This window comes from Arvicanthis niloticus, chromosome 1, assembly GCF_011762505.2.
Source record: "Arvicanthis niloticus isolate mArvNil1 chromosome 1, mArvNil1.pat.X, whole genome shotgun sequence".
NCBI lineage: Eukaryota > Metazoa > Chordata > Mammalia > Rodentia > Muridae > Arvicanthis > Arvicanthis niloticus.
In genome coordinates, this window is record NC_047658.1 from 70,137,693 (window position 1) to 70,161,303 (window position 23,611).

At 39.2% G+C, this 23,611-nt stretch overlaps 1 protein-coding gene and 2 pseudogenes across 2 annotated transcripts in view; 1 reads left to right on the forward strand and 2 right to left on the reverse strand.

Moving 5' to 3' along the window:
• The window catches only part of Fam168a (family with sequence similarity 168 member A), a 142,123-nt gene that overhangs the window by 24,176 nt on the left and 94,336 nt on the right, over positions 1-23,611 (forward strand). The gene's annotated exons all lie outside the window — the stretch shown is intronic.
• On the reverse strand, positions 4,919-5,525 carry LOC117706174 (NADH dehydrogenase [ubiquinone] 1 beta subcomplex subunit 4-like; annotated as a pseudogene).
• LOC117706149 (large ribosomal subunit protein eL6 pseudogene) lies at positions 11,873-12,830 on the reverse strand (annotated as a pseudogene).

Below are 23,611 nucleotides of genomic sequence, written 5' to 3' on the forward strand. Positions count from 1 at the left end.
ACGCTTGAAGATGGCCTTTTGAACCAATGAGCATTTTTGTGGCATCACTATCTTCTTGTACTAGGTTTAACATGAATAGTTTTATCAAGACCTGTAAAAGTTCATCTCTTTGAAAAGTCAGGTTTTGAACTTAGGGTAATCAAACTGTGGGGAAATTATTTTTCAGATTTCTATTTGAGGAATGTACTTTTTGGCTCTTTACTCAAATGCTACTATTATTTGCTTATAATTTAGAATATAAAGAATAGTTAGATATTTGGTTTTTAAATAGTTAGATATTTTCACAGTTACTTTAAGAGACAAAAACTTTGTTTTAAATTTTTGAGGAAGCCGGGTGGTGGTGGGGTGGCGCATGCCTTTAATCCCAGCACTTGGGAGGCAGAGGCAGGCGGATTTCTGAGTTCGAGGCCAGCCTGGTCTACAGACTGAGTTCCAGGACAGCCAGGACTACACTGAGAAACCCTGTCTCAAAAAAAAAACCAAAAAAAAAAAAAAAAAAAAAAAAAAAAAAAAAAAAATTTGAGGAAAGGTAGGCAAATTAGGAAAAAAAAAAAAAAAAAAAAAAAAAAAAAAGCATCCCCTTGAAGATGGTTTTAGTTTTAAGGTCATTTACAAAGTACATGAAAATGAAGAGTGGGGTAATTTCTGTTTACAATAGGCACTATTTAGGGAAAGATGGTGCACATCTCAGTGATGAGTATAAATTTAGTCTGGCCATTATAATTTCTGATCACTGAAGCTCACTTACAGTGGGTTTAAACCATCTGTTTTGGTGTTAATCCTTTAAAACCCAGTTGGTGGAAGTTAACGAGATAAAAGGTAATAAAGCTTGAAATACAGCAGTCATTTGGTCTGGTTTACATTTCAACTAATTACATGCAAAGTAATGTGTCTTTGGGAAAAAGGAAGGGGAGGAATTAATGCTGTAGTCAACTATTTTGATCGCAGCTTGAGCCCGGCACACCTGTCACTGGCTTGTGGAAGTTTTCCTCCATAATTAAGAGCTCCTCGCTCATGTTATTACTTAATTGGATGCCACAGGAGCTCGGTGAAACAGCGGAATCCTCTTAATTGCATACCAGCTTTTAAAACAAATCACCAATGTTTAATGTGGTATTGTTTTTATAAGCCTTCTCAGGGAACTGTTTTGATTGTTTCAGGTCCAAATGAAAATCTAGTCTCTGTTTTGGAGCATTGAGAATACTGCTGTTTATAAAGTAGACTCAAATAAATTTCTGAAACATCTCTCCTTAAAGAGCAAGGAATGTAGTAGCTAACATTTGCAGAATGCTTTACGGTTTGGCCAGCTGTTTCCTTTGTTTTAATCCTTATTGTAGTTCTAAGAAGGGTATTATAACCATGTTCTGCATTTTACAGGTGAGGAAACTTCAGGTTAGAAAAGTGATGTTCTCAGCAATAGGCCTGACATACATGCCTGCTAACACAAAGTCTTGGGTCTCTGTGGAAAAACACTAAAACAGATGGCTATAAGCTATTATAAACAGGCAGCTTTGGTGGAAATTTACCAGCCTGAGTAGCCATAGACCTTGTAGATGGGTAGCCTTGGAGGATAGTACCAACTTAGATAAGACAATTGAATCATAGGCAGAGTTATAGTGACCTGTCCCCTGAACCTTCACCAAGCCAATACCCTGTTCTGAAAGATATCTGTACTCCCCCTGAACACCTACGCTCCTGTGTCATCCCCTTCTCTCACATCCTGCCTTTTTGTGTATATAACTCCTGTGTGAAAAAGTAAAAATTCCAATTTGATAAAAAAAAAAAAAAGAAGAAAAAAGTGATGTTCTGGTTAGTTTTTTGTCAGCTTGACAAAGTTATCTGGGAAGAGGAACCTGGGTTGAGAAAATGCCTTCATCAGAGTGGTCTGTAGGCAAGCGTATCCGGCTTTTTATTATTATTATTATTAATGATTTTTTTTTTTTTTTTTGATTAATGATTTATGTGGAAAGGCCCAGCCATGGGAACAGTACCACCTGGTCCTGGTTGTATAAGAAAGAAGGTTGAGGTCTATTCATGGAAAGCAAGCCATAAGTAGGCAGTAGCGCTCCTCTGAGGTTCCTCTTTGAGTTCCTGCCCTGACTTCTCTCAGTGATAGGCTGTAAACTGTAAGCCAAATAAACCCTTTCCTCCCCAAGTTGCTTTTGGTCATGCTATTTACAGCAATAGAAGCTTCTAGAACAAGCGACCTGTACAAAGATACATGGTTAAAAAAGCTGACAGAAACAAATACTTCATACTGTACCTCCTTTTGGTATATAATTAGGTATACATGTATCTAATTGTGGTTAATTATAATTGTTATGTTAGAGAAAATAGTTAACAGACTAGCTTTAGCAAAAATTATCCTAATTTTTAAAGTAATTAGGTTAGGGATATTCAAAATTTAAAAGTTTCAGGGATTTTATTTATATCTTACTTTGTATGTATGTTCAATGAATATCATTGAATTGTTGAATGTGTAACACTTGCACAGTATTTTGTCATATTGTTTTGACATACTGTTGGTACTCAGATGTTGGTTGAATTGTAATACTTTTTAAAAGAAAATCTGTTTATTTTTAAACCATTATAAATTAAAAGGAAGTTGCATCAAATAGTACATAGAAAGGCTTGAGTATAGGTTGGTGAAGTTCCTGCCTATCCTATACAAGTGCCTGAGTTCAATCCCTGGCACTTGAAGAATAGTGCACAGGGTCCTTTCTATTCTTTCCCAGCTTTTTCTATTGTGACATCATAAACAAAGTAAAGTAATAGTAAAGCTAGATATATGACACCAGTGAATACTATTAAATGAACCACAGACTTTATTCACCTTTTACCATTTTCTGAGTAATCCTATGTATGTGTATAGTTCTGTATAGTTTTATCTCTTGTACAGATTGTTGTAATCACTACCACAATTAAAGATACGGACATGTTCTGTCACCTAAAGGAAACTCTCTTGTACTACATCATTATATTTATGACCATACCTTCCTTCTCACCCCACTCTGTCCTCGTCCGCTGGCAATATGTCTATATTCTTTATCTGCTTAATTTTGTCCTTTTGAGAATGATGCTTAAATGGAATCATGTAATTTATTATCTTTTGAGATTCGATTTACAAAGCATGATGTCCTTGAGACATTCACCTAGGTTACTGCATGTATCTTTGTCTTGTTCCTTTTGGGGGTAGGTGTTGCTAGGTATTCCATCCAGAGTCTCCTTCCCTAATAAGATAGTAAAGTGGTGCTGTTCCAGCTGCCTCCGGTCCCTCTTTTGTTACTCATAAGGATATAGAGGGATGGTGTAGCCATTCACCTGTTGAAGATTATTTGAGTTGATTGTCCTGATTTTCTATTATAAATGAAGCTGTTATAAACTTTTTTTTTTCTTTCTCCAGGGACAGGGTTTCTCTGTGTAGCCCTGGCTGTCCTGGAACTCACTCTATAGACCATACTGGCCTCAAACTCAGAGATCTGCTGCCTCTGCCTCCCAAGTACTGGAATTAAAGGTGTGCACCACCACTGACTGGCCAAGAGGATTCTTTCTTTTTGGATTGGTTTTGACACTTTGGCTATAACTGTGTAGATTTATTTCTGGACTCTAATTTTATCAAGATGGTTAGTAAATTCCTGGTGTGCAGAAATCAGGGGTTGGGTGGCTGTATTACTTGAAGATGATGTTAAAGGTAGCCTGGTGAAATTGCTCAGGGTGGGAGTATAGTACCTGAACCAAGTATTCCAAACCTCATCAGCAGCTTTTCCTGAACAGGGACTAGTGCTTTGTTTAGGGACAGGCATGAAAGGCAAAAACATTGAACTGAAGCAGCCTGTCACTTTTTCAAGGGACAGTGTGGGACTTAGTGATCTTATTCCTATAGCAACCTCTTTGCACAGGCACAGTGTGAAGCTTTGGACAGATCACAGCCCCTACATAGTGGTGGTTTCCTTTTGGAGCAGTTAACACTGCATGTCATCGTTCTGCGATTCCATAACTACATAGCAAATTTAGCCTTCCTATAGTGCCATGATTAAGGCTGGGATCTCTGGAGCCTTCTTGAGTTCTTTCCACAGACTTTGGATAAATATTTTTCATTTCCCTCTCTCATGAAGGGAACATTGGGGCTTGGAGGTCATCTACTTTCCTCCTGTTCTTTGTCTTCTGTGTCCTTGAGGTGATGAGTGTGTATTTGCTGCTTTGTTTTAGTCTAAAGAACTGGAGATGTAGCTTCATTGGGATGATGCTTGCCTAGCATACAGAAAGCCCTGAATTCAAATCCCACTGCTGCAAATACAGCCAATGGCAACTTTTATAAGCCAGTTTTTGATCCTAATCTCAAGTCTACTGATAGTGACTGGTTTAAGAATGGACATGTGGGGCTGGAGAGATGGCTCAGTGGTTAAGAGCACTGACTGCTCTTCCAGAGGTCCTGAGTTCAATTCCCAGCAACCACATGGTGGCTCATGACTATGGGATATGGAATCTGATGCCCTCTTCTGGTGTGTCTGAAGACAACTATAATGTACTCATATAAATAAAATAAATCTTAAAAAAAAAAAAAAAAAAAAGAATGGACATGTGAGGGTAGGCATGATGATCCAATGCCTTTAACTCCAGCACTCAGGAGGTAGCGGTAGGAGGAAGCTCTGTGAATTCAAGGCCAGCTTGGTTTGCATAGGGAGTTCCAGAGCTTTACATACTGTCTGTCTCAAAAAAGAAAAAGTGTGCATTTGCCAGAAGTGTGACAAAGGAAGCATGAGAAGAATGCTGCCAACCTTTGATAAGTGTTCTCAGCTCAGATAGAAATACAAGAAAGTGGCCTGTTTTTGTGGTGATATCCTTCTACTATTTATTTATTTTTTCAGTGATTAATAGCATATTTATTCATGCAAGAATGGAGTCATCCTTGTCAAACTTAGTAGGAGAGGTTAAATGTTTGGTCCAATTTTCCTTCCTATCCAGGAAGTCTTTCCTTTTTGTCCATGTGTGTTTTGAAAATATAATACCAGAAGATGAGGGGCCCAACTGGTGGCATAGCTCCTAAAAGCAAGTTCTTAGGAGTGGGTTTGAAATTAGCATAAATATTTGCTGATTTTGTGTAGGTCCAACAAATAAAGGCAGGATATTTGATGTGTGTTTGGTGTTTGGGATCATTGTACTAAAGCAAGTACTCTTTGTCTTAGGGTTTTATTGCTGTGATGAGACACCATGACCAAGGCAACTCTTAAAAAGGCAAACATTTAATTGAGGCTGGCTTACAGTGCCAGAGGTTCAGTTCATTATCATCACACCCTGACAACGATGAACTTCCTCCAATAAGGCCACACCTTCTAATAGTGCCACTTCCCATGGGCCACTCATATTCAAGCCACCACACCCCTGTTTAAGCTGGGGGGTCCCTTATCCTCAAGTGCTCAACTTGCACCTTTTGGATCTCCAGAGATATGCTATACTCTGCTGGGTCAAGTTGGGTACTGGGGAGAGTGGCCCAGAGGCACAGGCATATACTTGGAATCTGACATCTTAGTTCTTGGCGCACATCTGTCCTACTATTTATTTATATGATTTATTTAAACTGAGGAGATATAAATACCTATCTCTCAAAGCAAGGGATAAATGATTATAAATCTACATAGAAGTATCTTGGAACCGTCTGGGGATTAGTTCTTTTTTTTATTGATGGGTATGACTTAAGCAAGGCTAGATTATGAAATACGCTCAAGGGCTGCTGCCATGGATCAGTGAGCAAGGGAACTTGCTGCCAAGCCTGACACTTTGGAACCCATGGTGGAAAAAAAGAACCAACTCTCAAGAAAGTTGTTCTTTGACTTCCATATGCCTCAGTCTCCAGTGCTGGCATTACAGGCCTATGCCACCATATCTTGATATGATCTTCTTTGGGTTAGTCTTGAATTTCTGGTGGTTGGCACATGTAATGGCATGTGAGAGCCTGAGGAAAAATGGTAAAAGTTGATTTCTAGGACTGGCCTGGGGAAGGACGGTGTTAGGGCTGTTTATTACTCAGTGAAACATTGCTAAGCACAGTCATGGGTAGGCACTGCCAGAAGAGTGCTTGCCCTCTTGGAGGAAGCATCCCTACAAATACAGGTTTGGCCAGTGTGGGATCTGGAGAACCTGTGGAAACCCTGTTTTACAGCAGTGGTTCAGTATATCCTCATCTTTGTCACTGGAGACTGCCTAAAAGGGTGTTAGGTAGTAGTTCGACTTAGTCCTTTCCAGCTGGGAACTTGGAGTAGAGCTAGAGAGACATGTCAGGGGCCTAGGCCTCAGTTATAGCAGAGAGGGACTGGATTAAGAAGAAGATAGGCAACTATTTGAAATAACAACTTACCACTCTCTTAAGAGTTTTGCAATTGTATAGATCTATATTCTAAGTTAAACTTTATCATTTCTCTATGAATTATCCTAGATAAGTCAGTGTGAAAATAACATTGTAATGTTTACCTTCAAGGGTACTATTAGATGAGTGTTGTTTTGGACAGTCTCACCAGATAACCTAGGCTGGCCTCTAATTTAAGATTTCTACTTTTCAAGTCTTCTAAGTGCAATCATTGACATGTGCCAGAGTGGCATGCTAGAAAGAATGTTTATAAATCTCCAGCCACAGTGCCTGTCATATGGCAGATAGTCAAATAAACATTAATTGTATTGCTGTTAGGCAAAGTTTGTGAAACTAAACCTTCAAATTAGCTCTAGTTTGCTCATCTGTGACCCCTTGGAGGTTCTTTGTTTAGTATTTATTTCAGTTCCATTCAAAATCACTGAATTTTGCAGGATGCAGTGGTATATGCTTTTAATCTCAGCACTTGGGAAGCAGAGGCAGACTATCTCTGTGAGTCAGCCTGGTCTACAGCTAGGGGTATAGAGTGACATCATCTTTGGAAAAAAAGTCAAAGAAGAAAGTTCAACATATTCAGTTTTAATGGGTGTATACTATTGCATTGCATGATAAGATTGTGTGTGTCTGTTTGTCTTTGTGTCTCTTTCCTGTGTTGCTGTTTATTTCTTGAGACAGGGTCTTGACATGTTGCCTAGACTGGCATTAAGCTTTCAAACCTTTTGCTTCAGCTTCCCGAGTGTTGGGATTACATGTACGTGTTATTGAAGCCTGGCCAGGTGAAACTTGGCCTATAAACATTCTTAGGATAAACAATAAAGACAATAGGAGTTGAGTTGTTAAGTTTTTAAGGATGTTGGTACTTAACAGTTGAATTGTTTCTTTAGTTCATTGCATGAACAAACCATTTGCTAAGTGAAAGAAAGAATATTCTCCAGGAAAACTGTACCTAGTTGTACTCTCCAGAGGGGCAAATGCCTGCAACTCCCATACTGCCTTTCATAATTGATTGTCCAGTATCTTCTGTCCTCATTTGTTCATAGTTGAGGCTTACTCTGTTGTTACATTCAGACTTTGTTACTTTCTCTTAACTTAGGGCAGATCAAGTCAAGCCCTTATTCCTGCTTTGCTAAAGGAGAGACAATTTCTTCTTATTTGGTCATGGTCCCCACAAACACCCTTCCTCATTTCACGAGTGTATCTTCTGATTCATAGTCATCCTTGAAATTTTAGAGATTTGAAATATTTGACCAACTTTATAGGCAATATTCAATATATGGACAGAAAGCAAAGTATAATTGAAGAAAGAAAATCCAGAATTAGTTTCTGAGAAACCAAATAGGATAGTGGTTATTAGTATACATGAGAAATTATAATCTTAATCTCTCAGGGGTTCTGTTTCCTATCTGTACAACTGACTGTAAATGTATCTTTTATTTACCTGATGCAATTGTCCTCTCAGAGGCTTACTGTGGAATAAGCTCACCCTTTCTAGCTCTTTCTGAACTCTGGCTAGCTGGTTCAACTTAGCTGTTCTGGCCCAAACTACCCTTCAAGCTGATGGATTCAAACTGGCTTCTCTTGGTTTCTGACTGAGTTGCTCTGCTTAGCTTCACACTAACTCTGATAATCTAATCTTTTGGCTCATTCTCATTCTCTGGCTTGTTCTGTCTTCACTTGTAACCTATCTACCTCTGAACATCACAAACTGAACTGCCACGAACTCAACTCCTTTGTGTTGCCTCTTATCCAACTCCCCACTGACAGCACCAAACACACTCAACTGAGCTGACTGAACCGACTGAAAGGAGAATGACTTTCTCTCACTGTGCTGCTCTCCTTTTTTTAAAAAATTTATTTTTATTTCATGTGCATTGCTGTTTTGTGTGTATATATGTCTTTGTGAGGGAGTCGAATCCTCTGGAACTGGAGTTGCAGACAGTTGTGAGCTGACATGTGGAGCATGGAAGTTGAACCTGGGTCCTCTGGAAGAGCAGCCAGTATACTCAACCACTGAACCATCTCTCTAGTTCCCTGCACTGCTTTGTTAAGTCTCTTTTCTTTCCTTTACTGTTCTCTTAAGGGTTGGGCCTATCCTATCTCTAACTCATTCTGTCAAATCTTTCTCTGATGTTGTCACTTTGTCTGCCCCTCAATTAGACATCACTTTCAAACATGGCTGCTTCCTTTTGTAAACTAACCTTACCTACATTGTTTGGGATTAAAAGTGTATACTAAGGGTATGTCTGTATTTGAACCAGAGGGATTAAAGGTGTATAGTGTGTCTATATTCCAACCTGATCACACAGATCTTTGGATATGATCCCTTGCCAGAGAAGCCATGTTGCTGGATTAAAATTACTCTACAACAGGCCTACAATAATATCTTCCCTACTTAGCACATAAGTCTAGATAGATATAAACAACTTGTGAAACAGCACATTCTAACCGAATGATTACTGTGCAAAGATTATACATGTTCAAAGAAGTATTTCCTTTGGAATGTTTGAAAGTTTACCTACAAGAGGCTCTTTTATGATTTGAATTCTGCCTGTCTCATTAGCCGCAAATCCTAATTCTTTCTTATGTGTTGTTTCAGCTCAGGTAAAATACTTATCATTTATTGTTCTGGTCTTATCCTCCCAACCTTCACCCCACAAACCCTGTGTATGTGTTTATACATATATATTTAATTTTATTATTTACATAGTTTATTTTTCATATATGACTTATAATTTCTCCACCTTCCTTTTTTAATTTAAAATTCATACAGTGTGTTCTGATCAATTTCACTTTTCCATCTCATCCCAGATCCTCCCCACCCCATCCAATTCTGTTTTTTTCTCTCTCCTAGAAAACAAACAGGCAAATAAAAAAAGCAAACCAGAATTTAAAAAAGTAATAGCAAGAATGAAAAAGCACAAGAAACACATACATAAACAAATCAAACCCCATAAGAACACAAAACCAGAAACCATAATATGTAAACAAAAGACTAATAAGACAAAAAAATGACCAAACAAAACAATGTGAGGCCAAAAACACAAACACCATTGAGTTTGTTTTGTGTTGACCATCTACTGTTGGGAGCCGACTTTAGCAGAAAGCTGCTATCAGCTTTGCAGCCATCTCAAGCCATATACCCTGACGTGCGACTTGTTTTTCAACAGCCTACAACAGCTGAAGCACACTCTGATATCCCACATATTTTGTTTTGCTATTTACTGCTCCCAGCTACAAGGCGCACGTGGTATCCATGCCTGCAAGGCATGCGGTTCACGTGTTATCCACGTGCTATCCACGCCATACATGCCTGTAAGGCGCAAGTGGTATCCAAGCCTGCAAGGCGCACGCATGGTACACGAGCTATCCGCGCTATAGACGCCTGTAAGGCGTATGTCATATCAACACCTACAAGACACATGATATCCACGAGCCTACAAGGCACGTGGCAAAAGCCTATAAATACCCCAGATTTCCCTTCAAGAGAAGAGAATATGGGAGACAATGAGAGAGACAATAAAGGAGAGAGAGACACAATAAATGAGACTTGACCACACACCCTGTCTTGTCTCCATTCTTCCCGTCGCTTGTAGGTGGGGGGGGGGGAGAGAGAGAGAGAGAGAGAGAGAGAGAGAGAGAGAGGCAATCGACTCGAAGAATGGAGACAAGACAGGTTCTGATCAAGTCTCAAGTCTCGTTTATTGTGTGTGTCTCTCTCTCTCCTGTATTGTCTCTCTCACTGTCTCCTCTATTCTCCCGTATTCTCTTCCTTGTCTCTGTATTGAAGGAAAATCTGGGATATTTATAGGCTTTTGTCACGTACCTTGTAGGTGCATGGATATCATGTGTCTTGTAGGTGTTGATGATATGACATAAGCCTTACAGGCGTCTATAGCGCGGATAGCTCGTGTACCATGCGTGCGCCTTGCAGGCTTGGATACCACTTGCGCCTTACAGGCATGTATGGCGTGGATAGCACGTGGATAACACGTGAACCGCATGCCTTGCAGGCATGGATACCACGTGCGCCTTGTAGCTGGGAGCAGTAAACAGCAAAACAAAATATGTGGGATATCAGAGTGTGCTTCAGCTGTTGTAGGCTGTTGAAAAACAAGTCGCACGTCAGGGTATATGGCTTGAGATGGCTGCAAAGCTGGTAGCCGTTTTTTGCTAAAGTCAGCTCCCAACAATCTACTGCTGGTCTACTCTGTAAGTTTGGTTTATATACACGATGAGATTCCATTGGAGAAAGCTGATTTTCCCTTTGCAAGTGATAGTCAGTTGGTGATAGCCTCTTGATTAGGGCTAGGAGATTCTGCCCAATTTCTCATCTCAGTGCTGGGACTCAGTCTGGCTTGAACCTGTTCAGACCTTGTGCATGTGTCATGATCTCTGTGTGTTCATATTTGCATTAGTTCTGTTGTGTCTGGAGGACAATGTTTCTTTCCTTGGGAGTCATCCATCCCCTCAGAGTTTTACAATCTTTCTGACTCCTCATCTGTATAGTTCCCTGAGTCTAGGGTCCATGTCTGGTGTGACTACTCACCTTCCTATATTTTTAATCATCCCATTTCTCTGTTTTGGATACTGTGGTGGTTTGAATAGAAATGGCCCCCCATAGACTTGTGTTTGAATGCTTGGCTCATAGGAAGTGGCACTATTAGGAGGTGTGGCCTTGTTGCAGTAGATAAGCCTTGTTGGAGGAAGTGTGTCACTATGGGGGTGGGCTTTGAAGTCTCCTATGCTCAAGCTATGCTCATTGTAGTACAGTCTCCTGCTGCCTTTGGATCAAGATGTAGAACTCTTAGCTCCTTCTCCAGCACCACATTTATCTGCATACTGCTATGCTTCCAACCACGATGACATTGGATTAAACCTCTGAAACTGTAAGCCACCCCCAATTAAAAGAGTTGACATAGTCATGGCCATAGCCATAGCAGTGGAAACCTTAACTAAGACAGATACCTTCCCACCCTTCAACTTCCAGCCTCTGTGATGACTTGTGATATCTTCAGTTACTCAGCCATTCATTCATTACTTACCTCAATGGATACTTACTGAGCACATGTGTAAGATTTCATGATAAGTATTACATGAGGAAGAAGAGGGTGACTATAGATTACATTTAGGGCAGGTTCGAGGGTGCATTTTGTAATCCTAAAGCACTACTCAAGAGGTTTAGGCAGAATGATTGTGAGCTTGAGGCCAACTTCAGATACATAGTGAGTTGCCTGCTAGCTTGGGTTATGTACCAAAATCTTATCTCTTGCTTTCTATATTTGTATGTGTATATATATGTATATATGTGTATAAACAAACAAATAAGTAAACAAATATATGCATATATTAGAATACATATAAAATATGTATATATATTTATGTGTAACTATAAGTACATATGTTTATATTTATTTGTGACTTAATGTGAAGTATGTTGTGATAATAGCAACAACAGTTAACAATTAATGACTGACTATTATTTGTGAGGCAATGTTCTAAGTCCTTTATCTGAATTAGTTTATTTCATCCTTAAAATAAGATTTTTTTTTAAACATATGAAGCTGTTTAATTAGGTTATAAGCAATTTAGAACACCAGTTTGTGAGGATTCATCCCGTTTGTCGGAGAGAACTGAGATCGCAGGTAGCCCTGGAGCTGAGGAACAGCTTTAATCTTTGACAAAATATTCGAGTCCACAGTTTTCTGATCAGTCTTTCGCTGCTCTATAATCTCGTATTTCTCCTTCTGTGTTGAAGATCTCGCCCTCCTGATGCCTGGGCTTGTGCAGCTGCTGCTTCTTGAAGCAATTGTCAGCCAGGTGTTTGGGATTTTAACTTCACTGATACCAGCTTTTGTAGAGGTGGCGATGACAAACTTTTGGTGTGTTCTGCGCAGAGGAACTCTGTTGATGGCAAGAGGTCCAGTCACAAGTAGCAAGCCACTGCCCAGCTGCTTCAGGAAAACCATTCTCTTGCCCCACTGGTGCCCAGTGAGGATGATCAAGGCAGTCCCGGGAGTGATGCTGGAGCAGCCTTCTCATGTGCTAACTGAAGGGCGTTTTGCCATGGTTTCCGAGGCACATCTTCGGTAGGATAATACCTAGGCATTTTTTGAAGCTTCACCATCCGGGTGCCACTGTTCTTGTCCCTACCAACTGTTTTTGTGACAGTAGCAAGGACCTTCTCCTTTTTCTTCTTTTCAACCTTGGTCTTGGCAGCTGAGTATTTCCTTTTGTACAAGGTCTTTCTGGAATACATAGCCGATTGGGAGTAGCTGCCAATTCCTCTAACCAGGGCAGAGTTTCGGCTGCAATGGGGCTTCCCCTTCCTGGGCTTTTTAGCCTTAGGGTTACCCTTTTTGACTGCAGCACAGGCCCGGGGACCAGAGGCAGCAGCATCACCTCCAGCCTTCTTGGCTGTAGGTTTCTTCTCCTTTGTATCAGGCTTCTCAGCCTTTTCACCCATCATGTTGCAAGACGGGAAAGAGAACTAAGGCCAGATTTATTTATTTTTTAAGGTAGGGTCTTACTATGTAGGTCTGGCTGACCTAGAACTTGCTATGTATACCAGGCTGGCCTGGAACTTGGAAAGATCTGTCTTTCCTCCTGAGTGCTGAAGTGAAAGGGGTGGGACACCATGCTGGATAAAAATAAAAGTTTAACCTTTAAACTTAAGGTACATAATTTGTAAGTACAAGACATTTGGAAACAAAGGAATGTTAAAGTGGTTACCATTTATTAAATCCCTATAGGAACCAGACACATCTACAGCTGCTTTATATACATTTTCTCTCATCCTTTCCACAACTCTGCAAGGTTAGGTATTATTATTTTATATTTGAGGAAATACAGCTTAAAGAAGAAAAAAAAAATGTGCCCAAATTCACACACATTTGTGAAAGATTGAGTTAGAATTTACTTGATTGATTGGCTGTACTGGAAATTAAACTTGTGACCTCTGGTGTGTTGGGCACATGTTTTACCTCTGAACTATATCCTTGCTTGCTTGCTTATTTATTTATTTGATTTATTTATATTGATTGATTGACAGAATCTTGTTATGTAGCCTTGGTTCAAAGGATTTTCTGCTTTAGCCTCCTTCGTGCTAGGATTACAGGCATGTGCCACTACATCCAATATTGGAATTGAAGCTAGTTTTAGCTTTACCTTTTAGGTTTTTGTTGATATAAGGATAAGAGGATAGAGATAGGCAAACTTGGTAAGCTAAAGAACTGTGCAAGATAGGCCAGCTACTGCCTTTCAAAGAAGAGATAGTGAAAGTGAGATCCATGTATGAGGTCCATTTTTACATTTACCTGCATGTCCCTTCCTTTCTAGGACAGACTAAGAAATCTTCTTCTATTAGCATGGACATATAAAGGGCTTCTGCATTCATATTGTTGCAGTTGATGGCACATGGCAGTTCCGAATGCTTCAACCATGTGCTTAATTGGAAATTCATTCATGGCAGCTGCACCATGTAGCCAGATGGGATTTAAAATCAGCATGTTCATATTATTAAAAAAAAAGAGCCCAAAAGACAGAAACCCTAATTTAAAAATGTCAATTTGCAACCTGATGTTGTCATGTTAGAATTTTGCCCAATAAAGAATAGGAAATGTTTCATTAAATGCCTGTTAAATTGTTTACACTTGTTGTACACTGCACAGATGTGCTCATCTCGATGGATTGCTTTTCTAAAATTGTGTTCTGTGGAAGAAGGAAAGTGAGTTGTTTCAGTTAGGAATTTGGAATGGCTGTTGAACAAAGGAGTACAGTTAAATTTTTAGTTTATGGAATTGACTTTGACAGCTGGTTTTGTAGTTGTGTTTTCTAATTAAATGGTGGTATTATAGCTTTGGGAGGCATAGACTAACAGAGGAAAACTCATCTAAAATAGGCTGTGTTGAAAACTGCATCGGATGGGCCCTGTCCCATACACATTTTAAAAAACGACTTCCTGATTGAACTACCTACGTATTGTCTCACTTCTCCCAGGTATATCTTCTTTACTGCTTTTCTTTGAGCTTTCTTAAATATAAATTTTACCCTTCTTCCGTGCTTTAAATTTGCTTTAAATTTTCTGAAAATTCTTTTGTAATTTGTAGGATAAAAGTTACTCCCTGTAGTTTACTTTGCAAATAAATCTCTTGTATGATTCAGGCTCCGTCTGATAAATCTCTTGTATGATTCAGGCTCCGTCTGACTCACAGGTTCCAGCTCCTAAGCTTTTCTTATGTTGTTCCAGTCAATTCAATTCAAACTAATTATCAGTTACTGTTCAGTTCATATCCTTATTTATTTATTTATTTACTTACTTACTTATTTATGTACACTAATGTTGCCTACATGTCTGTGTGAAAGAGTCAAATCCACTGGAACTTGAGTTACTGACAGCTGCGAGCTGCCGTGTGAATAATGGGAATTGAACTTGGGTCCTTTGGTAGAGAAGTCAGTGCTTTTAACTGCTGAGCCATCTCTCCAGCCCCCAACTTCCTATTCTTTCTTCATTTCTGAACCTTTTTGTTTGTTTGTTTGTTTTTGGTTTTTCAAGACAGGGTTTCTCCGTGTAGCCCTGGCTGTCCTGGAACTCACTCTGTAGACCAGGCTGGCCTCCAACTCAGAAATCCACCTGCCTCTGCCTCCCAAGTGCTGGGATTAAAGGTGTGCGCCACCACCGCCCGGCTTGTTTGTCTTTTTGAGACAGAGTTTCATGTAGCCAAGGCATGCCTCACCTCCAAATGTTGGGACTACAGGTATAAGTCAACATTCTCAACTCTGAGTTGTGATTTTTGTTCAAATATTTTAAAAATTCCTTTCAGAATCATTTATAATTTAATTATATGTTAAACCTAAAACAAGAAATAAGCTGCCTTCTTAATCAAATATCACAATAAATAGTAGCATTTTGATTTGGGAGAGGAACTGAGTACATGTTTTTGATTGCCTCTAATTTCTGTTCCTACAGTTTCCCCTAAGTTGGAACGTTGGTTCATTATTACCCTGATGGTAGCCTGTGAAAGCTACTAGTTTTTGGAAATAAATCCTGGGTGGTGTGTATTTTCTCTACGGTTAGTCAGATATATCAGGGGTAAAGGAAGAAACAATTATAGTCACTTCTCAAAGTTGAGAGCCTTAATAAAAATGTTAGTTTTACAAGTCTTAAAAGATGAATGAATATAATTGGCTATCATATGTGCATTTGGGAGTAGAGGTTCAAGATAGGCTTTCTCTGTGTAGCCTTAGCTGTCTTTGAACTAGTTCTATAGACAAGGCTGCCCTTGAACTCACAGAGATCCGCCTGTTTTTACGTCTTGAGTGCTGGGATTATAGGGGTATGCCACTATGCCTGGTTTCAGATGTGCATCTTAAAGAGTTGTATTTCTTAGCTAGGCATGTTGATGGCATGCCTGTATGAAGGCAGGAGGATCAGGAGTTCAAGGATATTATTCTCAGTTAATGATTTTGAGGCCAGTGGGAGCACAAGATCCTGTCTAGAAACAGACAGCCTCCTCCCTCAAAAAGAACAAAAACCAGCGTGGAGAGATAGCTCAGTGGTTAAGAGCACACACTGCAGAGGACCTAAGTTGGATTTCCAGCACCCACATCAGGTGGCTCCTCCTGAATGCCAGTAATGCCAGGAGGATCCAATGTTTCTGGTGTTGGCAGACACCCACATGTGTTTATGCTTACACAGAGGCACACATACATAGTTAAAAATAATAAAAGTAAATCTTACACAAAAACAAATGAAGAGTTGTATTTCTCCTTGCTGCATCGTAAGTTACTCTTTTTGGGGGGTGGAGTATCATTGTATAATTTAAAAACTCATTTATTAATCTTCATTGTTTATAATATAACCTTATCTTTGACTCAGAAAGAAACAGGGATTTGTAAGTTTCCTGGTTATTATTATTAGAATATTAAAACTGATGATAAACCTAATGAGTTAGGATTTTTTTTTTTTTTTTTTTTTTTTGGTGCTGGGCATGGTGGTATAAATGTTTAATCCCAGCACTCAGGAGGCAGAGACAGGTGGATCTCTGTGAGTTTGAAGTCAGCTGTTCTACATAGTGAGTTCTAGGACAAACAGAGAGAGCTAATAGTGAAATCTTTTCTCAAAAAATTCTTTTTGATGACTAATAATGGATATTATTAATAAATAATAAGCATGACTTTTATTTTAATTAAAAAATTTCATGTGGTGTGTGTGTGTGCGCGCGCGCGTGTGTATACAGGAGAGTATGCACATGGAGGTCATAGAGGACGGCTTTTAGGAGTTGATTCTCTCCTTTCACGCCCAGTAAATAAATGCAGTACAAATTTATGAAAACTTGGTCTAAACAAACAAAACAAAAAGTGCCTGCTGGTGTCAGATTCTGTGCCCTATACATTTTATAGTTTCAGCTTAAGAGCCCATAATCAGATGGTTGTCTTTTAGGGAGTGAGCTTTTAAACTCCTTTTATACTTATTATTTTTTTGGTAGATCAGAGCCATTTAACCCATTCTATGGGGATGAAGAACCTGGTAAATAGTGCTGACCATTCATTTTAAATACTCCCTGGTCTCTGTCTGATGGCCTGGACATCGCTCTTCTGTAATCAGTGCTGGTTTGTTACCTTATATCACCAGCTAGAGAACTCTTGCTTGTACCATAGCTTCCTGCCAAGTTAGAACACTGTTGCCTCCCAGCACTTGGGAGGCAGAGGCAGGCGGATTTCTGAGTTCAAGGCCAGCCTGGTCTACAGAGTGAGTTCCAGGACAGCCAGGGCTACACAGAGAAACCCTGTCTCGAAACAAAACAAAACAAAACAAAAGAACACTGTTGCCTTTCCTACTCTGTCACTCTGTGTTAATTATGGTCTTTAACGAATATTCACCCAAATATGAATGTGTTTGAGAGAGAATAGAGGAGAGGCCTTAAAACTAATAATAATGAAGATGGTTTTGTGCAGCCATTTGTAGGTGTTAGACAGGATGGTGTTTGCTTCTATGAAGAAGTGAGGAGTCCTCTGCTCAGAGTAAACATGAAAACTCCTTAGGAATTCAAAATAACTACGAGCAAAAAGACTATAGCAGTTACATCTGGCATTGGAGGCAATATTGATATTGAACTGATGGAAGCAGGAGTCTTGATAGGGCTGGCAGGTGTGTGTGTGTGTTCGTGTTCCTGTGTAATGATCAATAACTGTCTTTAGTTTGCTTTATTTCTTTATTTTTAAGTGAATTAACTTGGGCTGAGTTCCAAAGGCAGATAATATAGCAATAGCTTAATTTATGTATGTTTCTTTTATAAGAATAGTCTTTATGTTTCAACAGTCTATGTAATCTGCTACATTAAGTATACAATGTCCGCTTCAAATGTGACTATCTGTAGTACCAAACTTAGGTTAGTTAACAAGACTGGCCCAGGTAGTTACCCTGGCCAATTTCTGTTTTATGATGTTTTGAAGGGCCAGCACCTGAGATTGAATTCAATTTCTGTTACTAGCTATGTGATTCTTGAGCTAGACACTTGACCTTCCTAGGCTTAGACTTCTCATTTGTAAAAGATTATAGGATCATGATCATAGTTGGGTAGGATAAGGCATTTGCACATGGAAAGCACTCAGTAAATGTTAACTGCTATCATTGTACGTCTTGTCATAGTACTGTGGATGGCCAGTTCATTTATTTAGTTATAAATTCTCATACAAATGACAAGATTTACCATCTTAATTATTTTTTGTTTTATGTGTAAGTGTTTTGTCTGTGTGTGTGTCTGTGCACCGTGCACATGCAGTGCCTGTGGAGCTAGAAGACAGCATCAGATCCATGGGAACTGGAGTTAGAGATGATTGTTACTTTTTGATTGTTACGCACCATATGAACTGAACCCTGGTCCTCGGTTCACTGGGAACTGAACCCTGGTCTTCTGCAAGAGCAATAAGTGCTCTTAACTGCTGAACCATTTCTATAGCCCCTTAAATATTATTTTTAAATTAATAGCAATCAAATTGACTTTAGTAAAATTCTATTAATTTTGCCACAATGAATAGTTGCCACATCCAGCATAGCTTCACGGATGAACCTGATTGGGATTGCAAGGGAATGAAGAATAGACAAATATACCAACAGAAAGCTGGCATCAGGTGGTCTGGACTCTGAAGGAGAAATTATAACCCTCCTAGAATCTCAGCGATTTATTATATATAGTTGAATAGAGAGGCAGGATTATTGCACACAGCTAAACAAGGAGGTGTGTTGTTACATACACATAGATAAAGGAGGAGGCAGAGTTTATGGTATACAGCTGAATAAATGAGGCTAATCTCATTGAAGCAGTCTCTGTAGGGGAACAGGCCATAAATACTTTAGGAGAGAGCTATGGTGGACATTTCCTGTATATACTATCAACATTTACACTTGATGTAATATTTTCCTGAAGTAATTGTTGTCTCCGAGGCTTACTGCCTTAGTCTGCTAACCTAGGCCTAGTCCTGGAAGCTTCTAGCCTCCATTCCATCTTATTTAGGCCTAGAATGTTTTCAGCCTCTGAGACTTACTGCTGAATAAGTTCACCCATTCTTAGTTCTTTCTGATGTCTGGCTGGCTGATTCAACTCAGCTGTTCTGGCTCAAACTCCGCTCTAAACTGGCTGATTCAATCTGGTTTCTCCCAGCCTCTGACCAAATAGCTCTGCTTGGTCTCATACTAACTTTGGCAATCTATTCTAATCTTCTGGCTTGTTCTATCTTCACTTGTGTCTGGCTTGTTTTCTCTTTGAAATCTCTGTATCACTGTCCCAGTTAAAAACTGCTCCTCTTTCTACCTTTCTTTTCTTTTCTTTCTCTCTCTGCACTGCTCTCTTAAGTAGTTTCCATTTCCTCTCTCTTCTTGTGAGAGTTGGGCATAGCTTATCTCTGATTCATTGTGTCAAATCTTTCTCTGATTTATCACTTTTTCTGCCACTCAATTACACATCAGTTTCAAACATGGGTGCTTCCTTCTACAAACTAACTTTACCTTCACTGTTTGAAATTAAAGGTGTGTACTAAGGGTGTGTCTGTATTCCAGCCAGAGGGATTAAAGGTGTGTGCTAAGGGCTGAGCCACACCACAACTAGAAACAGCTTTGTTTTCCCCCATTAAATAACACAATCTTGGGGTTCACAGTGTGATCAAGTATACTGCAACATTTCCCCCTTTTTGTCTAATCTAAAAATTGTACACAATTTATTTATTTTTTTACAACAGAAACAGTTATCAGTCCATAAACTTAACAGTCCAAATGTCCTTATGACGTTCTGTTAATGTGAAGATCCTTCATAATTGTGGCAACAAAGTTTCCAGTCTGCCAGTCCGGTGAACGATCTGTTCTTCTTCAGCTGATTTGTTGACCTGTCTCCATGCAGGGGGCATCAGCTTTCTGAGACTCTTCCTTCCTAGAGTTGTGCTTTTCATGTGGAAGCTTCTGGTACTTGGATGGGATCTTTATCAATTTTGATGGAACCCATAGTCCTTCATAGGCAAAACCTCTTCCCTAACTTAACACATTGTCTGACTTCCATTCTGAGGTCAAACTATCTTAAAAGTATACAGGTTGATTTAATTCTGTATTTTTTTTTTTCCTACAATCCTGTGTCTTTCAGCTAATCTCATGGCTGAGCGACATCACAACAAGGTTTTTCTAGTTGATAATCTTGGGGTTCATAGTGTGATCAAATATCAGACCAGAGGAAGATTTTGACATTTCCCATGTTTCTGAGGCTTTAGGTCCTCTGTCTGTCTGTCTGTCTGTCTGTGTGTCTGTCTGTGTCTGTGTCCATCCAGAGTTGGTATTGGATGTTTCTCTCTGTGTCATTACCTTATTTTTTGAGGCCGGGTCTTCCACTGAACCTGGAGTTCCATAACTGGGCTAGACTGGCTGGCCAGTGACCCAGCATCCTACTGTCTCTGCTTTCTAGTGCTGAAATTAAAGGTGTGTACTGGTGTGAACCATCATGTCTGGCTTTTTTCTTTTTAAAACATGGGTGCTGAGAATCTGAACTCAAGTCCTAATGCTTAAATAGTAAGTACCTTACCCTCTGAGCCATCTTTCCAGTCTGATCCATTCCCCTGCCCCTTTAAATTACATTGTGTGTGTGTGTGTGTGTGTGTGTGTACCTATGCCCTTGGGTTCATATGTACATGAAGGTCCAAGAACAACTTAGAGGAGGAGTCAGTTTTTCCTTCCATTGTGTGGGTCCCAGGAATTGAATTCAGGTCATCTGGCTTGGCTAAATGTCTTTACTCACTGAGCCATCTCACCAGCTTGCTTTCTAAAAAAAGCTTTTTGGGACTGGACAGATGGCTCAGAGACTAGAACAGTAGCTCCTCTTCCAAAAGACCTGGGTTTGATTCCTAGCACTCACAATATACCTTACAACTGTCTGTACCTTTAGTACCAGAGAATCTGATATCTTTTTCTGACCTCTGTAGGCACTGTATTTACATGGTACACAGAGTTACTTGCAGGCTAAACACCCATACATATAAAAATAAAGATAAAATAATAAAGAATGCTTTTCACTGATTACACACACACAAATAAAATAGCTATCTTAAATTTTATTTTAAGATTCTCTGTGTGTTAAGTGTTTTGTCTGCATGTATATCTTTTACTATGTGAATGCTTGGTACCTAGAGAAGGTAGAGGGGCTCATGGATCCCTTGGAACTGGAGTTACACACAGGTGTGAGCTGCTATGTGGGTGCTGAGAACTGAACCCAAATCCTCTGGAAGAAGGATTCTTTTTGAAAGATTTATTTGTTTTATGTATATGAGTACCTTGCCTCTCTCTGTGTGTATTTATGTATGTATGTACAACAAGTGCATGATTTGTCTACAAAGGTCAGAAGAGTGGTCAGATCCCTTGGAACTTTGATTACAGGTAGTTATGAGCCATCATGGAGGTGCTGGAAACCAAACCTGGGTCTCCTGCAAGAACAGGTAGTTTGAACTAATGAGTTATCTCTCTGGTCCCTTAAAAATATAATATAATAAAATCCAGCCTGGAGAGGTGGCTTCTCAGCTAAGAGCACTGGCATACTATACAACTTACTCCTTTAAAGCATATAGTTTAGTGCCTTTGAGTATATTTTTCAGAGTCCTATAGCCATTATTACAATCAGTTTTTGAATAATGTTATTTTTTAAATGTATTTTTAATCGTTGCTTCCTATTTCTCCCATTTCTAGCAGCTGTGACAGCCACTCTTCTATTTTCTGCAGTAGTTCACCTGTTCTGGACATTTCCTATAAGTGGAATCATGAAATAGGTGGCCTTTTATAGAAAGTTTTTTCACTTAGTGTCAATGTTTTCAAGGTTTATCTATGTCATTACATGTTTTTCTTGCCGAGTGGTTCCTTATATGTTTATTCATTTTTGACAAACTCTTAATGTTTTGGCAGCAGCTCTGATTTCATTACAATTACAGAGTCATTTGTTGTCTTGATTTTAGCCACATGATCAGTATCTTTCATTGTGACTTGGTTTACATGTTTCTGATAGCTAATGGTGTTGAATATTTTGATGAGTTTGTTGCCCATCTTGTTACTCTTTTCATGCATTTGTTTATGCTATGCTCTATAGTTAAGTAATCTTTTTCTTTAGTAGAATGGTACTCTCTATCCAGAGGTGCTTATCAGTACTAATTTGTTAGCTGATTTTAAGAGAGACCCAGGAAAAAGAATATGGCGTCATCTTTCATTCTTTCCTCTACTAGTTAACTTCTGTCAGATGCTCAGTGGGGATATGTAGAAAAAGGGATGTTTAAAAACTATAGTCTATTTTGGGGAATACCAGAATAAAGGTATAATTGAAGAGTAGTTAATGGATGAAATTGATTGCTGGTGTTGATTAGAGAGTACTTGCCATTTAATCTTGGCACTGGAAATACAGCAGTTCAGAGTGAAGTACTTGATTCAAATTGCCTTTTACTGTACTCAGAGGTTAAGAACAGTGGCCGCTCTTCCAGAAGACCTAAGTTTAGTTCCCAGAACGCACTAGTGGCTAACAACCATCTGTAACTACAGTTCCAGGGGATCCAATGTCTCTTGTGCTCCTGTTGGCCACTAAGCACACATACAGTACACAGACATACATGCAGATAAAATACCTGTTCACATAAAATAAAAATAAAGTGAATCTTTTTAAAAAATGAGTTGTAGTGAGTAGAAAGAAAAATAATATCAATGTGTGGGGAAATAGAGTGATTGAAAGGGAGGAAGCCATCAGCAAATTGGCCTTCACTGGTTTCAGATTCTTACTATGCCAACTTGCTTATGAACTAGCCAACTAGCTGATGGATGACTTTGAATTTCTGATTCTCCTATCTCAACCTCTTAAATGTTGAGGATACAAGTGCTGCTGAGGATAGAACCCAGGGCTTTATGTATGCTAAGCAAACACTCTGGTGATGAAGTACATCACCAGCTCCTTGTGTAGAGATGTTAATGAAATAAAGCCATACTAATAGTTTAAGGAAAGAATGCTTTAGATAAAGAACTGTAGGTGCTGAGTTTGTGAGGTGAGATTGTACCTAGTGAATCAAAGAACAAGAAGGAAGAACACCTTTACTGTTTGTATGTGGAGATCCAGACTTGCACTTTTTGTTTGTTTTGGAGACAAGGTTTGCAGTGTTGCTACAGCTTTTCTGGTACTTACTGAGTATCCCAGTCTGAACTTAAATCCAAAGCGTTCTCCTGCCTCAGTTTCCTGAGCCCAGGGATTATGAGTGCGGCTTTGCACATTTTTTCTTGATTTATGCCTTGGCCATTTCAGAATAGTTTCTAAGCAACATGTTAATGCTAAAATTAAGATGTGTTGTAATATGGGCTAAGAAGAAAGATGGTAAATACACATAAGCAAGAAGAGTTGTAAGGGGTAAGAAGAGCTAAGTGGAAGGGAGTTAGGTACAGGCTGTTGTGGATGATGGCCATGATCTTGTATTTTACTCTGAGTGAAAGGCATTGTAAAGTTTTTGGAAAGAATGGAATAACATGCTTTGAATTGAATTTAGAGGGGTCATTTGTTTTCTGTAAAGAGGAATGGGATGGACAGATAGATAGATCAAGGATGGGTATTAAGGACAAGAGGGCGAGAGAGGATACTCTTAAAACAGTTAAGGAGCAACAATGAAGGCTTGAGTTTGTTACTGGTAAAAGTGATTAGAATTGCTATATTTTGAAGACAGAGCTGACAGAATGTCCTGATAGAGTAGATGAACAAC